Below are 16,328 nucleotides of genomic sequence, written 5' to 3'. Positions count from 1 at the left end.
CATTTGAAACCAATGCAAAATTAAATTGCCATTTCTACAAAGGAAAATATATTATAGACAACCCCCCCCCCACTTTAAAGTCAATAGATACAGTGGAAAGTTTGGACAATGCTGATGTCGCTGGATGGAATTAAATGTTCTGTGTAGTATCTTATTAATCTTGTAAAAGTATACTCTTAGCTTGACTCTTTTTCCTTCACAAATACCTATTATAGTTTGTTAGATCCCCCCCAACACAGGCTGTAGTACAATAGCCTGTATATTTCTTGATTAAAAAATAATTTGCAGGGACCAAATCTGTGCTAGTAAGTCTGTCCTTGTTAATTTCATGTTGGCAGTTTTAGAAAACCATGAAACAATATTTTAAAGACTCTTAAATCCTGCCGTACATTTGTGGCATTATAAAACAAGAGCTGTTGTAATCTGACACATCTTGTCGGGGGCTGGGGTGGGAGGATTGAATCCGAATCGGATTCTAGGCATACCCAACAAGTGCAGTGGAGATCTTGTGTACAGGAGTGTACACGGAGCTGATGGCGTCTGGATCAGGGCAGTTTTATTCTTGGTGCTGTGAGACAACTGCATTACATAAAATTAAAGTACGGCAATTGTATCAGCAGATGTTCATTTGTGTTTCATTAAAATTATAGTAGCCTAATACAAAAAAATCACTTGTGCTAACTTAATGAAAGTATTATCAAATGATGTGGCTCTCATTATAAAGCAATATCTTCTCATAATTAAGTTTTCCTCTACAGTTTTGCAAATGGTTTTATGAGTTACTCCCACATGAAATGGAGAACCAGTTGCTCACACAGGAAGCCACAATTGGCCAGAATCCAAGCGCTTGTTTGTTGTTATATGGCGGCTTGCGCCAGGGCAATTTTGGATTCCCCTCCCCATGGCAATTCTGTATTACAAAGCAAAATGCCCTTGGTTTCAGAAGCAGTTTGCTTCGTGGCACAAGGGGCTGCTGATAAAGAAAAGAGTTTCAAGCCACAGTCCTGTATGTACTTACCTGAGAGTAAGTCCCTCTGAATTTAACATGGTTTATTCATTAGACAAGAGATACTTGAGCATCATCATTTTTGTTTGGAATGCTCGTTCACTCATTAGTTTAAAAAATACGGCCATGAAAAATATGTATTCATGTAAAAGCAGTGGAGGCAATCCTGTATTCAGAATTAGCACAGCTTGCTTCCTCAACGCATCCATCACTATCTCTTCTACTGTATTTGGTAGGTGATATGAGTCTTGTGCTCCACAGACTACTTCTCATGTGTTTGATGTTTAACAAATAATTAGTAATAATGTGGAGCAGTGCACTCCACCATAATTCATTCGTCGCGTTAGTTACAAAAGCTACTGTTTGAATCACTGTCCCAAACTCATTATGTTTCTTGGCACATTCTCACAGGAAATTACTTTAGGTAACAAATAGAATTTATCTTCAAAATTAATTGGACAGATCACATAAAGGTAGTTGTGTCCACTTTTTCTATGACTTCGCCCAGTACCTTTTTGTATAAAAGTTATTGTAGTGTGAAAACTAATTATTTCTTCTATTTGCTTGTTGGCTTGTAATATTACATTCCAAAATAGTTGGAAGTCTTTAAATCAAGACTGAGTTCTCAGGCTGAAAAAGTAAGAGTAAGCAGGTCAAATCCTACAGTTTTTGTGTACTTTCCCCCTTTTTCTTCTCCCTGTTGCAGATGTATTCCCAGAAAATGTAGAACCGAAAGCTGGGGGTTTCTGCTATTCATAAAAACAATGGCATAATGAAAGTCATGTTAAGCAAAATCAAGTTGCTCTTAAAATGGAAAATTTTAAACATGGCCAAAGTTCTGGGTTTATGGGGTTACTGATTGACACTAATTTATGTGGTAGTCATATAATTTAATGTTGTAGTAATATATGCAGATATTGTTTAGATTTAAGCTGTTATCTTACAATTTTCTGTACTCATCTGCAGGTTAAATTAACTAAATCCGACACAGTTCTTGTTTTTCTGCTTCTTCTATGAGTAGCAGAATTATTATGAAAGCCATTAGTACATAGTGACTTAGCATAACTATCTGATAGTAGCTGATATAAAATAATAAAATTGAACTTTTTTTTTACCATATGCTGTGACTGTAGGCTTACTGAATATATTATATTTATCACCAGACCACAGCATATTTCTGTTCCGTATATTCATTTGAGAAAGAAATTATTGAGATACCAACATTTAAATTTGAATGTACCAGCTAGATGTTTTAAAATTTAAATCCAATTAGGGAGCTGCCAGGTTTACTGTAAGGGGGAGAAGGAAATGAAATATGGAGAGTCAAAAGAATCAATGCAAACCGCATTTTAATCATAGAAGAAAGATGTCTGACACCCACGGCCTACAAACTAGGTTGTTAGATTCTTTTCCTTGCCAGACTTTGTTATTGCTTTCATCCAGTCAAGATTCCGTTGTCCCTTATGTCTCTTAAACTTCCACTGATTACATTTTATTTCAGGGTTGCTTATTTAAACATTTATTTCCATATGGAAACATGTAACACATTCTACAGAAAATGTAAAATCACAATGTAATTTGAATAAACATAGGAACTGCAGGTTATGATACCTAAATGGCACACAAATTATGTTGCTTCATGATGAAATGTCACAACTTGTGTTTGAGAAGGATCTATATTAATTATGGAAAAAGGCAGTGCTATTTTTTTGAGGAAAAAGAGGTGCCAGAGCTCACCATGCAACCTCCCTTGTTCTCTTATAATGGCAATGGCACCCACCTAGGAGGTGCCCGAACTGAGTTCCTGTGAGCTCCAGCTGAAAAAAAGGCCCAGGCAAAGTAGTTTAATTGTCTCTTCTTTGTAAATGAGATTACAGAATTGTAATTTAAATATATTTATATTTCATATCTTCAGATTAAAATTAAGTTGTGAATGTGTAGGTAATAACTTTCTGTTTGTTAGCAGAGAATTTCCAGTTTTGTAATAAATATATTGTCTCTTATTGCAAATAGAAAACATGAGCATTTCCCAGTGTGCTGGTATAACAGTTGTCAGGGGCTCAGGAGCAGAGGCACAGGGAAGATGGGAGATGGAGAGCGAGGGGGAGGAATCCGAGGGGAGCGTAGGAGGAGACAGTGGTCCGAGGGATTCCATGAGCCTCTCCAGCGAATCGGAAGATTCACAGAAGGGAGCGCCAGTGGCCAGGGGCAGGGGGGTCCCAAGGGGAACGCCCCAGGAGCAAGGGGGCAGCAGGGACTCCCAGAGCAGCAGTTGGAAATCAGGACCAGCTTCCCTACCAGAGCAGAGTGGGGGGGAAGAGTCCCAGGCATCGGGGCCAGTGCTTCCCCCACCAGGGAGAGAAGACGAGGCAGAGCTGACCACGCCTCCCTCGGAGAGTCGTAAAACGGAGGGGAGGTCAGATCCGGCCAGTGTCACGGAAGAGGGAAGCAGTGATAGAAGTAGTGTAACGGTTAGGAGAAAGGTCACTGGGTTGGCGCGAGAAGCAAGTTCAAATGTACAGGAGCGCGGGACAGCAGAGAGTGAGGATTGGGAATCGGGTCCTAAAGCACGCCGGAGGCAGGGGGAGGAGCTCAGCGACTCAGCTTCGGAGGAGTCCAGAAAGGGCAATGCACCAGAGGGCAGGAGGACCCAGAGGAGGAGAGAGCAGCGCAAAAGGTGGAGCAGGGCTAGGATCTTAAACTGGTGCGGAAGGGGAGGTGATTCAGACGGGACTTCGCCTATCTAGAGTCTAGACGTAGGGTTGCACGCTCTGGCTTTGAAATGGAAATTATACTTCAATAAAGACTTTTATACATAATACCAGCCTGGCGTTGGTCCTCTGTGAGCTGGGACCTAGAGGCAGCCCTGACAACAGTAGACTTTCAAATAAAGACCAACATCTCTCCTTTAAATTTCTAAAGAATTTTATACCTAGCCTGAAGTGGTAGTAGGAAGTCTGCCATGGGAGTTCTTTGAACTTACAGATTAGCCAGTTTATATAGCTGTCTTGAAGTAGCAGTTAAAGTGAGATAGAAACTTGACTTATTGGTAGATTGAGCGAAACTACTATCTAAGCTGCATTAGCTCTGTGCTGAATAGCATTGATTTCTGAAAAACAAGTTGGTATTGTGAGGATCCTTTCAGATCTCACCTGACCTATAGGTATTTAACTGGCAGCTACATTTTTTAAAAAATCCCAAGAAACATTGTTGAGATACAAAATGCAATCATGATTCTTCTGATGGATAATTTGGTAGTGAACAGGCGAGAGTGAGAGTCCTACCTAGAGTAAGTTTACCAGATTTTTTTCAATGAATCTGGGGACACTTTTCAACTTCAATGGATTTTGTCAGGGGACTGATTTGTAAATCTGGGGACTGTCCCTGGGAATCGGGGACGTCTGGTAACCTTTTTTTTTTTTTGTGAATATTTTATTAGTTGAATATAAGAATAACATATAATCAAATACAAGCAATCAAATACAGTTTTCCCCTAACCCCCCCCCCAAAAAAAACCAGCCCCAATTACATCCAGGTAATTACATTAGTAATATAATCAAATAAAAAAATATTTCTACAGTTGCTGGTTTAAAAAATATCATTCCACATGCTCCCATGTGTCTTAGGTGGTTTAAATGCACGTTATTTCTTTGATACGTATGTAATAAAGGAGGACCACATTATGTAAAAGTTGCGTAGTTTCTCACATTGTTTTCTTTCACGTACCCTTTCTGTTAACTTTTCCATCAAAATTAATTCCCAGACATAAGCATATAGGTTCACTTTTAATGTCCTCCAATGTAACAGAAAGACGTGCTGCAGTTATAAGATGCACAATTAAGTCTTTGTCACTAAGATTTTCTGCTTCATCTGCAAATATAGAAAGCAATGCTATTTTGGGATCTAAATTGATTGATTGAGATGTAATTTGTTTCATTTCCTGAAATATTTTTAACCAGAAGTTTTTAATTAATGGGCATTTCCACCACATGTGTATAAATGTTACTTCATTCCCACAGTTTCTCAAACATTGCGGAGAAATGTTTTTTGTCTATTTTGCTTAGCAATGTGGGTTGCAAGTACCATCTGTGGGTTAGCTTTAAGGTGTTTTCTCTTATTCGGGCAGAAATAGCTCGAAAGGGGGCTTTTTGCCACATTCCTTCCCACAAACTATCACCAATCCCTTCTCCCAAGTCTCTTTCCCATCTAGTCTTCAACATGGAGGGCTGTGAGGTTGAGAAATTTGCAATCGCTTTATAGATTAAAGCAATTAGACCTTTACCTCTAGGGTCTGTGGTATATAAAATATTTTCAAATGCCATTAGTGACTTCATCCCTTGTTTACAGATTTCTGTGCTGCTTATAAAATGGATGACTTGATGAATTACCATCCAATTGTGGGAAAAGCTTTGAACCATTTCTTGTAGTATTAATCGTCTGGTAACCTTAATCCCTAGAGCAGGCCCTGTGGCATCCTTTCCCTGCATGCCCCACACTCTCCTGCAATCCATCCCCTAGGACAATTGATGGTAGATGGCCCTATCAATCTAGCATTGCCCACCTGTCCCTCTCTGTCTCAAAACAAAACCCTTTACATGGCTACTATTAATTTATGGAGAAATTTATGGGTAAAGCAAGTTAACAGTAAGATCAGTAAGTGTATGGAACAGTCTGCCCTAATTCAAGCTAGATCACATTTGAGTAAGTATATATGAACATTTTATCAGACTTTTCATTCTTGTTTGAAAGGTGAATGGAAGTAGTGTTGGTCTTACGTGACCTTGTTTTGTTTATTTTGTGCTGTGATGTAGGACTTTGTGATCTTACTAATTTATATTTTGCAAAGGTTGATTAGAGCACTGTGTGCAAGTATCTGTTGCATTTGTAGTACTGTACAGTTCTTTAAAAAGAATGTGCTTTAGTTTTTCCCCCTTTCAAATTAAACGTAATGAGGCACATCAGCTATTAAAAGGATACTCTCCAGCTCCAGTGAGTTAAAAAATTAGCTGTTCTCTCAACATATTGCAAGGTGAATATAAAATACAGACTACTTTAGGGGAGCATATTAAAATCAGCCAAAGAGAAAAGCTGCATTTTCCTTTCACTTACTTGCTGTTGAGAGTTTGAAAGGTTCTGTTTACAGAAATGCTGGAAAGAAGGGTATAATTAAATTTGGGTTGGTACATAACATAAAGAAGCTTCAGGCAAGTAAACTTCTGTCATCTGTGTTCTGCAGGCTGCGCCCTGCTTCTGATATTATTACTTCTCAAGCATCAGCTTCCTGGAGCAAAGTTTTCACTGAGATTGCTCCAAGGTAATGGACTGGCCTTCATAAAAGTGATTTCATCCCTCTTAGCATTTTAGAAGGGATACGAAAACATATTTGTAAATAATAATGATAATAATTTTGAACAGTCTTAGGATAAAGGCCAAACAGCAACTGCAGCAGCAAAAGTGAAGGTATTTGATTTGTGCTTGTAGCTATGGATTCTGCTTTAGGTTTTTAAAAATCAATTTGTTGTCTTTTAATTAATTAACTTGTTGCTCTGCTTACAGTTGACCCTGAGATGTAGAAAGGCAGGATGCAAATGTTGCAAATAATGTAATAAAAACAATATATGTAGTATTGTTCCAAAGTGTTATTGAGATCTACCTACCAAGAAAAGGAATGATTCACTGTGTATTTAAATTCTAACCCAGCCACACCTTGTAGATAGATCAGTGTTTGTTATACTGTGTCAAGGGAAACCCTGGGATTCCCCATAAAATGAGTGTTGGTGGATAAGCTCCCTTGAAAAAAAACATTAGCACCATTAATGTGATACTAATGCAGAACATGCAGCTACAGACAAACATTAGGCAAGGTCTAGGGCACACTCAGTGGAGGTCTAACAGGTCAGCACTCTGTGACCTGGTTCAAAAGTATGTTGGACTAGGAAAGTTTTATCAGCCACATATCGAAGTCCATCCTCCTTCTCCTACACTTCTATCCTTGCATGTTCAGTTTCAGCACTTTTATCTTGTTAAACCATAGCTTCCCTTGCTGTCCTGGGCACTGCAGCTTAATTGCTGCTTATAAACCAGGATATGAAACCAGGATCTGGTGCCATCCTTACAGTACAATTCTGTGCATGTCTACTCAGAAGTATACCTCAATAGGACTTAGCCCCAGGGATAGCACAGCAGACTTAGTCACTAAACCACAGCAGCTGTGGTTTTGTATAGAACTACTTTTCTTTATCATTCACCTTTGAAACTTGTTAATGTAGGAGAGTTTATGTTCAGTAACAAAAATGCAAAAAGGTTACAGGAGAAACTGAGTCACTGATTTTCATCTACGCAAATCTCTGCTCCTGCTCCCTGGTCAACTGGTATTTTTGATTGCAGTGATACTGAAAGGGGGAAATAGCAGCAGCAGCAGCAGCAACAGCAGCAGCAGCAGCAGCAGCAGCGAGAATTTCTCTTATTCCTCTTTGCATTGCTTTATATGTGAAAAAACACTTTGTCAGAGTGACAGAGATTATTCCAAACACAGCTGTCTTTTCTGCACATCGAAATAAACGTTAAGAAATTATTTCTCAGTGGTGTAGCACCATCCCTTTGCTGCAGCAGTCTGAGCTAGTAAAAATGATGGAGCGTTGAAATTGAAGGTTAAGAAAATTTATGTACTAATATTGTGCACACAAAATGTTTACATCCTGCATGCTGTTCTGTTTATTGTAGTGATTTCTTTTTATTGTAAAAATTCCTTTTATTCCACTTACCTACCCCATTTGGTCATCCCCTGTGTCTTGTACTATTTCTCTTTTACTTCCAAGCACCAGTTTCCATCAACCTATATGAGAATAGTTGAGGATACTCATGGAGAAAGTTAGTGCTCTTTGTGACAAACGACTGAGTGGAATTTGGCCCTAAACCATCCAGTTTTTAACTTGAGCTTCAAGGCTTCTTTTATTTGTTGCTGTGCCTCAATGCTCAGTTTAGCCAGTCTGATTTCAGAGTTACCACCAAGAGCAAACAAACAAACCAGCATACAAAATTTGTCTGCATATTACTTTAATCCTTTGAACAAGGCTTTCATCTTAGTTTAATTGATTTTCCTTTCAGACAGCATTTCTCTGATGTCTGTCACTGTAACAACTACAGTCCTGTCTTTCTCGCTGTGTTTTGTTTGGGAGTGGAACATTACTCTTCTGGGACCTCTGCAATGGGTCCCAGTGCTTCTCTTTGACTACTGGTAAAGTAACTCTTAATATCAGAAGTGCATTTCGGCAGAAGCTTTTGGAGGCTTGAAGATCTCCAGACACTTGTTAGTAGGAATAGCAGGATCTGAAGGCCTCAAAGTAATTCAAATTGGCATGAGTAGAAACAACTGCCAGAGAAAGCAATTAGGGCTTGATCCTAGAGAACGTTTTAAAACTCTGGCGTGGTATTCAGTGCAGTGCTTTGTTTCTTTGAGGTCTTCTTTCTTAGCATGGAAGTAGTCTGGTGAAGTAATTTTAAAACATGTGCTTTAATCTCTTGGGCCTGTTAGAGAACAAACTGCTCCGTCTTTGGACTGCAGAAGTGTTAATTAAGTTCTTTCTTGCTACTATGATTTCAGCTGCTCCATCTGAACGACACATACGCACCATCACTGATGGCCAGTCCTCTCTGCCTTCTCTTAAGATTGTCTTCAATCACCATGCCAGTGCAAAGAAAGCTGGAAGCACACACACTTTGTGCTTCTTGAGCCTCCATGTCTTCAAAACATGTAAAATAATTTTTGACAGCTTGCACATTTTCATTTGATTTTTGATTTTCATTTCTGTAATCTGGTCAACTTGATGGCAAGGATCTGCACACACCAGTGTGCACTGGCAAACCAAGTACTGATTTCTCCTCAGCCCACTACAATGATCTCACCAGCGATATATTTCAGCAATGTATCAGGGCTTACAGTGCCTCCTCACTTACTTTCACCTTCAACCTCTTGTTACTTTTCACATTTGTGTTGGTTTGTCATCATGCTATATATAGTACGACTGTCTACTGCTACAGCTGGTGTTTTAAACATGACACATTAGACCATAAGAAGAGCCCTAGATATGACCAACAGTCAATGCCAGTGGTCTTCAACCGGTGAGTTGCAGCCTGACCTAAGTTGGGTCATTACAGAAGCACCATAAAAGTATAGGGTAAAATAAAAAATGATAATAAAAGAAGTGGGTCACCAAATGCATGTTTGGGCTAAAGATGGGTCCTGGGTCTGCAAAGGTTGAAGAAAGTTGGTCAGCACAGTCAAGCATCCTATTTTGAACAGTGTCTGGTTAGATGCTTCTGGGAAGGACATATTTGTCCCCCAGCAAAGGTATTCAGAGATATATTGCTGCTGAATGTGGAAGATCTGCTTAGCTATCATAGCTAATAACTATTGATAGGCCTGTCCTCTGCAATCTTGATTAATTCCCACACCTTCTAACAGTGCTGTAAGCTGTGCCAAGCCACATGACATTTAATTAGAAGAACAGAAAAGGAGGTATATGCTGCATTCACTTTTCCAATTATATTTAACAAATATCATAATAAATGAATAGAATTGCTACTATTGATATTCTGGAAAGCTTTCTGCTTGCTTCTGCCTCGTTGAAAAAGAAACCAATAGGAGCGCTGTAGCAGGGTGTAAACTATTTGCCAAGGAGATTATATGTATTTCAAGTTCCATCCAATACATTTTTGACAGCTCCAAAATTGTATTCACTACTAGCTATGGAAATGGTAGCATATAAAATCATAACCCCACAGCTGTGCACGTGGAGAGATTATAGTGGTACAGCGAATCATTTTACTTTATTTATTATAAATGAAATTCAGTGTACAATATAGCCCCCTGAACTGCCTTTTCGAGTCAAGTTATTTTTTTAAGGATTAAATTAAATTCATTGCAGTGTACATGGATTCACAGATTGTGCCAGTTCCTATCTGTTTGAAATATATATCAGGACCTTTTCCTTAGTGCAGGAAAACCAAAAAGGTTTAAAAGACAGCTTTCCACCTCATTGCCTCTTTTCATAACAGTTCTCATATTTTAATGGCAAGACTTTATTGAAAACAAATGGAAGTAAATATATTTCATCAAATAAATAACACATTCTACAGAGGGGAACCAGCTCTGTGTAGGTGTGTGGGTGGTGTTACAGCACTGTAATGAGATAACAAGCAGAACAGCTGTGTGGCTTATCAAAGAACTGTATTGCAAAAGGCTTGGAATGCATCACGACTTACCTTTCTTAAAGATATATTTTGGCAGGAACGCTAAGATGTTTGTGCAGGTGTGTATGTGTGTGTGTGTATCTATATACTGTGGTGTCACATAATGCTAAGTAAACCATGGTTTAGCGTGAATGCACTGCGGAGGAGTTTGCAGCCACCTTGTTCCTCTCCCGTCCGTTTAGCTCAGTGCACTGCAGCAGCTAAGCCAAGGTTTGATTTCGTGTGTTGTTTCAACCAGGTTCATAGTTAAGTTCTCTCTTCCTTAACCACAATCTGTAATGAAGAACAAATATTGGACTATATTGAAGGAAGATAGCATTAAGAGGGCTAGAACATGGGTCGGCAAACTGAGGCCTATGGGCCGGATCAGGCCCAATTGCCTTCTAGATCCGGTCCGTGGATGGTCTGGTAATCCAGGCAGCCGGCATGGCGCATGCGTGCGTGATGGTTTTTGATAGCATTAAGAGGGCTAGAACATGGGTCGGCAAACTGAGGCCTATGGGCCGGATCAGGCCCAATTGCCTTCTAGATCCGGTCCGTGGATGGTCTGGTAATCCAGGCAGCCGGCATGGCGCATGCGTGCGTGATGGTTTTTGCGACTCAGCCAGGCTTGGGGGTCAAAAGTGAGGCAGGCTGCCCCTTCTCCGTCTGTCGCTTGCGCATGTGCAGCAACGTTGGGGTTGGTCCCAATAAGGTTTTTTTTTGCCAAAAATGCGGGTCAGAATCATGGCAACATATAGTCCGGCCCTCCACAAGTTCTGAGGGACAGTGGACCGGCCCCCTGCCGAAAAAGTTTGCTGACCCCTGGGCAGGCCCAGACAGAGGGAGAGGGCCATATGGGCCACTTGGCCCGGGCCTCCAATTCCAAAGGGGGCCTCGGTCAGCATATTCATATAGCTTATATATCTATATTTTCCATTTTGTCTTTATATGTAGATACGGTTCAAGCCTTGAAATAAAATTATTTGTCAGCATAACTTTTGTGAAAATTATTTATATACTTACTTATTTATAAGACTTCAGTTATCCCTAGGGTTAAAAAAAAAAAAGTGGGGGCACATTATCTACCTGGCCCCGGCCTCTGCCTGGCTCTGCTAGGCCCTGCCCCTGGGCTAGAATCATAGTGTAGAGTTGGAAGGGAAGGTTGTATAGTTTAGCCCCCTGCAATGCAAGAATCTTAGCTAAAGCTTCCATGGCAGATGGCCATCCAACTTCTGCTTAAAAACCTCCAAGTGAGTTTGTGGGATTGCTTGGGAGTAGAGACACTGTTCGATGTGGGACTGGCTTCAGACATCAGGCCCATTGGCACACCCTCTGCGTTACAAATATGTCTGCAAACAAGACATGAAGGCTGGCAACACCACCCCCACCATGTGACAATTGGTTGCAGATGGTCGCAGTGCCTGGATACAGACAGTCAGGTCGTCTATCCATAGTAGTGACCAGAAAAGGGATGACCACTGGGAGAAGTGCAGGGAGAAGGAACGCCATGGTGCATCTGCAGCAGCACAACTGGATGCCTTCATTGGCCCTAGCTGCAAGAAAACATGTCTCTACTGTATTGGTCTCTACAGCCACAGCTGCCAGACCATCCTTCCCACCCCATTGTAGCTGAATGTTCTTGACTCGGCGGTTCTGAAGGGAAGATATGGAGGAGTCCCATATGACCAGAGATTATGCCATTGTGTGTTGGGTGAGGTAGAATCCACAGAGCACATTTTACTGAGCTGTCCCTTCTACAACGATTTAAGACAGTATCTTATAACCCCATACTTACCTCAGCTCAGTCCCCGACAAAGAGGAAAGCAGACAGCATATCTGCTAAATAAGTCTTCTGGGAAAACATCTTTGTCAGTGGCTAAATTCCTTTTCCTGGCACTCAAGTGAATGCCTTGATGTGGGTTATCTGTGAGAGGTTTAGTACTGTGGCCCTACCTTATTTATGTACCCCTATGATGTTTTAGTTTATAATTCTGTATTGTGTTTTATCTCTGACTATCGGTCGAATAAAGGAAATTGGTATTGGCTTTTTAAAAACATTCTCTGGTCCTACCTTGTAATTTGAAGAATTGTGAACTCAGATTCTTTGAATGGTACCCAGAGACATGCTGGAGAACTTTCACCATATAGTAGTAATCCTCATGAATTCACTCTTCTCTTACTCTCTGATGAGTCAACAGATATCCCTTCAACATTTCCCTAGTAGCATACCACTGTTTAAACACTATTAAAATCTTCCTTTTCAAGCAGCCATGACATGACTTTGTCCTTGCTCACTCATTTCTTTTTAACTTTTTTTTTTGAATTCCCCAGAAATCAGGAAAATAAATATGCAAGAACATACTGATTTATCTCTAGTAACTCTTAGAAAAGTCTTCCTACTTGTGTCCCCCCCCGCCCCCCCCCCCGTTCTTTTGGCTGGAAATGGATTATGTTTTGTTCCAGGCAAACATTTTATTGCCTGCTGCAATATCTTTGCAATGTTCATTTATTTCTCCTTCTGCAAAAGCATGTTTTAATCTAAGATCAGGAAGCTCAGTGCAAACTCTGAACACTTGAAAAGCATGACTTATGTTTATATAAAACATATTTTACAGAAGATTATCCTTTTCTGAGGGCAACAAAAAAGTGAAAAATTAGAATAAAAATTCTCAAAACTTGCCGGCAATAAGTATACAATACTTCTGATGCATTTTCTTTTTTGTTGTGTAGCATTGCTGTTTACAACAATAAAGAATAAAAAGATTCTTTATCTCAAAGGTTATTTTTACTTGTTTGGCAGTCTATTTGGAACTGATTGCATGAATTGAGAAATTGAAAAGCATAGTTTCTGTCCTAAGAAGCATAGTGCTGTCTCTTGCATATGATCAAGGATAAAACATCAGTTGAATAATATTAGTTCTTTCTGATGTCTATAGTAAACAACAAAACAAGTTTTAGGGGGAAACAACTTTATTTCTATGGTGCCTCCAGTGTGTACTGTGGTGTATGGCAGAGGACATCTTGCTGTTCCATGGGGTTTATAATCTAAAATTTGACACAGAGAAGATAAGGAGACGAAATAGAGGTAACTATTTCAGTTGCACATATTCAGGCTTAATTATAGTAGGGGACTGGGCTAAATATTTCACAGAAAATACGGATTTTGAGGAGGGACTTAAACCAAGTAGCATCACAGGGATGTTCCATGAGTCAGAAGGGGCAGGAAGAACAGTGGAGTTGTTTAAAGGGGCAGAGGCCCTTTGAGTGGCTGAAGGCTACAGCAAATGTCATGGACATGTGGCACAGATACTTAATACCAGTGCTTTTTTATGGGGGGACGTGGGAGTACACATACCTCTAAACATTTTGTGAATCTAAGTTTGGCCGCATTGAGGGGCAGTATTTCAATATGAGTAGGAAAATGAGAGTACCCCTAAACATTTTTTAAAGAAAAACAAAACAAAACACTGCTTAATACCCAAAGGCCATGCAAACGACCCAAAATGCCAGCCTTTTTCTTTCTATTTCTTCTGCTCCTTAGTGATTTGTCTGTGAAGTAAAATACCCTTTGCTTCTCATCACCAAAAGAATTGAAGACACGTAACTTTAAATGTTGAGAGTCAGTTCCATCGTGACTCATTTTCCCATGCGCTTATTGCTCCATGTATGAAATGGCAAGTGAACCATTTAAAACTTGCGCAATAAACACAATGCCTATATATTTCAGCATGCACATATCTAGCAGGAATATAATGCTGGATCAGGACTTCCTCATGCATGTAAATGTGGCAGATTTTAAAAAAACGGGTTCGCTTGTTCAAACCACCCATTCTGTTCATATATCCAGTATGTGAAATGGGGACCAGGACTGTGCCTACTGCCACCAGTGTTATGTGCTCTGCTGCCCCTGATTTCCGCACTTCCAGTACAGTGTTTGAAAGAAGAGACAGCTGCATGAGTGTACACACTCAGTGCAAGGTGATCACAAAGGGATTGCGATTGCTGTACATGTGTCCCCACCAAACGTGCTTGTGGAGGTGGAGGGACTGATGTAAAGGCCTCTGCTGGAGATCTCAAGAGCCCAGGCAGATTCGTATGGGAGAATACAGTTCTTCAGATAGCCTGGCCTTAAGTTATATGTGGCTATATAGATAATAAATAACACTTTGAATTGTGCACAGAAACAGACTGGTAGCCAGTGGAGCTATTGTAACTAGGGAGTATGCTCTCTATAACTAGCCATGGTTAACAGTCTGGTTGCAGCTCTTTGGGCCACCTGGGATGTCCGAACACTTTTCAAAGTCAGCCCCATGTTCTTCTTTGGCGATCACTTGTAGCCGAGTAAGATTGTCTTCCATAAACACGGTTTTAACAATGAGTCCGTAAGTGACTGTGGAGGCCAATTCTGGATCCACACGTCCTTCCATAGTGGGGACATTGGTTTCTGGGTGGTGTTACAGTGTTTACAGTGCTTTACTGTGTTACAGTACTCTAAATGGGATGTTAAGCACGTGTCACTGCGGCCACATCAGACATCTCTAACAATGGGCCCAGTTGGTGCATGAGCTTTAACTGTGCAGATGCACTTCTGACCACCACAGTGGCCTGGGCATCCAGGCTCAGAGCAGAATCCAGGAGCACACCAAAATTGGAACCTACGTCTTCAGGGGGAGCATTGCCCCATCCAGCACAGGCACAATCCTTATCTCCTGTTCTGCCTTGCAGCTGACCAAGAGCACCTCTGTCTTGTCTGAATTCAGTTTCAGTTTGTTCACACTCATGTTGTAGGCTCCCTTCTCAAACATTGTACTAAATGCACAAATGTTGTGGGGCAGGGCCAGTGGTGCTTGTTGAATGTTGAATGTGGAGCTGGTGGGGCAACCCTCCTTCCTACATTGGGTGTGCTCATTGGAGGGGCATTCATTGTTCGAAACTTGCCATGTGCAAAAGTGCATGAACATTAATGTTATATACAAGAATATGTTCACAGTTCCAGCAAGTCCACCTTCTTTGAGGAGACCCCATTCCATTCCCCTTTATCTCCTGGTTTCACGTCTCTTACTCCTTGCAACCGCTAAGCATGTTCAGTCCTCATTTACCTGTTTTGGATTTATTTATTTTTTTGTTTTGCTCCCTCTGATTTTTTCTCTCCCTAAATAATTTTTGTACTTGTGCAAACCTTAGAGTTTTTCCAGACTTGTATCTCAGTAGCTCAGTTTGGGTTGCATAGCCATCATAACTCAGCAATCGAGTTTGCTGTATCTTATTATTATATTTTGTTAAGAAGAATTTGGTGCATGCTAGTTGTTCATTTTGCAGAAATCACTTTTCTCCCTCCCTGTAAAGCTTGCTTGCTAGCTTGCATATCAAAATTTATCTGATACCCTCTGGGGAAAAAAAGAAAGTATTTATTTATTTTAGTGATATGCTAATTGCAAGGTTTCTTTAGAAGTTCTTTGCCTCGGAATTGATTTGTTGGCACAGGAAGATAAAACCCAATTTTTCTGTGTATTTGTCTACTGGCTGCTCTTATGCAGTCTTAGAATAAATATGAAATCATTTCAAAGTCATTGTTAGAAATAACATCAGAATACATTTGCATTGTCAGATCAAATGAAGACCACAGTGGAAAGTGCAGCTGCACTTATAATCAAATGATTACTGCAGCAGGGTTCAATATTGTCTGCAGCAGAGAAAACTAAGAGGGCATTATTTCTAGGAATTTAAATGTGACATCAAAGCTAGTGAAACAAAGATCATGAGGGAGGGGGGGGTGCATATTCTGGAAATGGAAAAAATGTCTTTTCAAAGAAAGAAACACTGAAGTTATTGGTTGTATTGAAAAGAAAATGGGTAGGCAGAGTTATTAAAATATACTTTTAATAACCAGTCTTGCTGTGAAAACTTACAGATACATATTTTATGCAGTCTAAGAAGTTTTAGCTGCTTGCAATTTTCTGATAACTTGTGACAATTTTTACAGTTTCATGAATCTATTTTAAGCATTAAAACAATGCACAGAATTCAGCTCTATTTAGCTTCACTCCTATCAGTGGTTAGAAGTACCATATAAATATATATTACTTTG

At 40.1% G+C, this 16,328-nt stretch overlaps 1 protein-coding gene across 1 annotated transcript in view; it reads left to right on the top strand.

Annotated features, from left to right (window-relative positions):
• The window catches only part of STPG2 (sperm tail PG-rich repeat containing 2), a 218,700-nt gene that overhangs the window by 81,467 nt on the left and 120,905 nt on the right, over positions 1 to 16,328 (top strand). The window lies entirely within an intron of this gene.

The sequence above is a fragment of the Podarcis cretensis genome (genome assembly GCF_951804945.1).
Source record: "Podarcis cretensis genome assembly, chromosome: 9".
NCBI lineage: Eukaryota > Metazoa > Chordata > Lepidosauria > Squamata > Lacertidae > Podarcis > Podarcis cretensis.
This window is presented reverse-complemented; position numbering and strand designations above follow the sequence as displayed.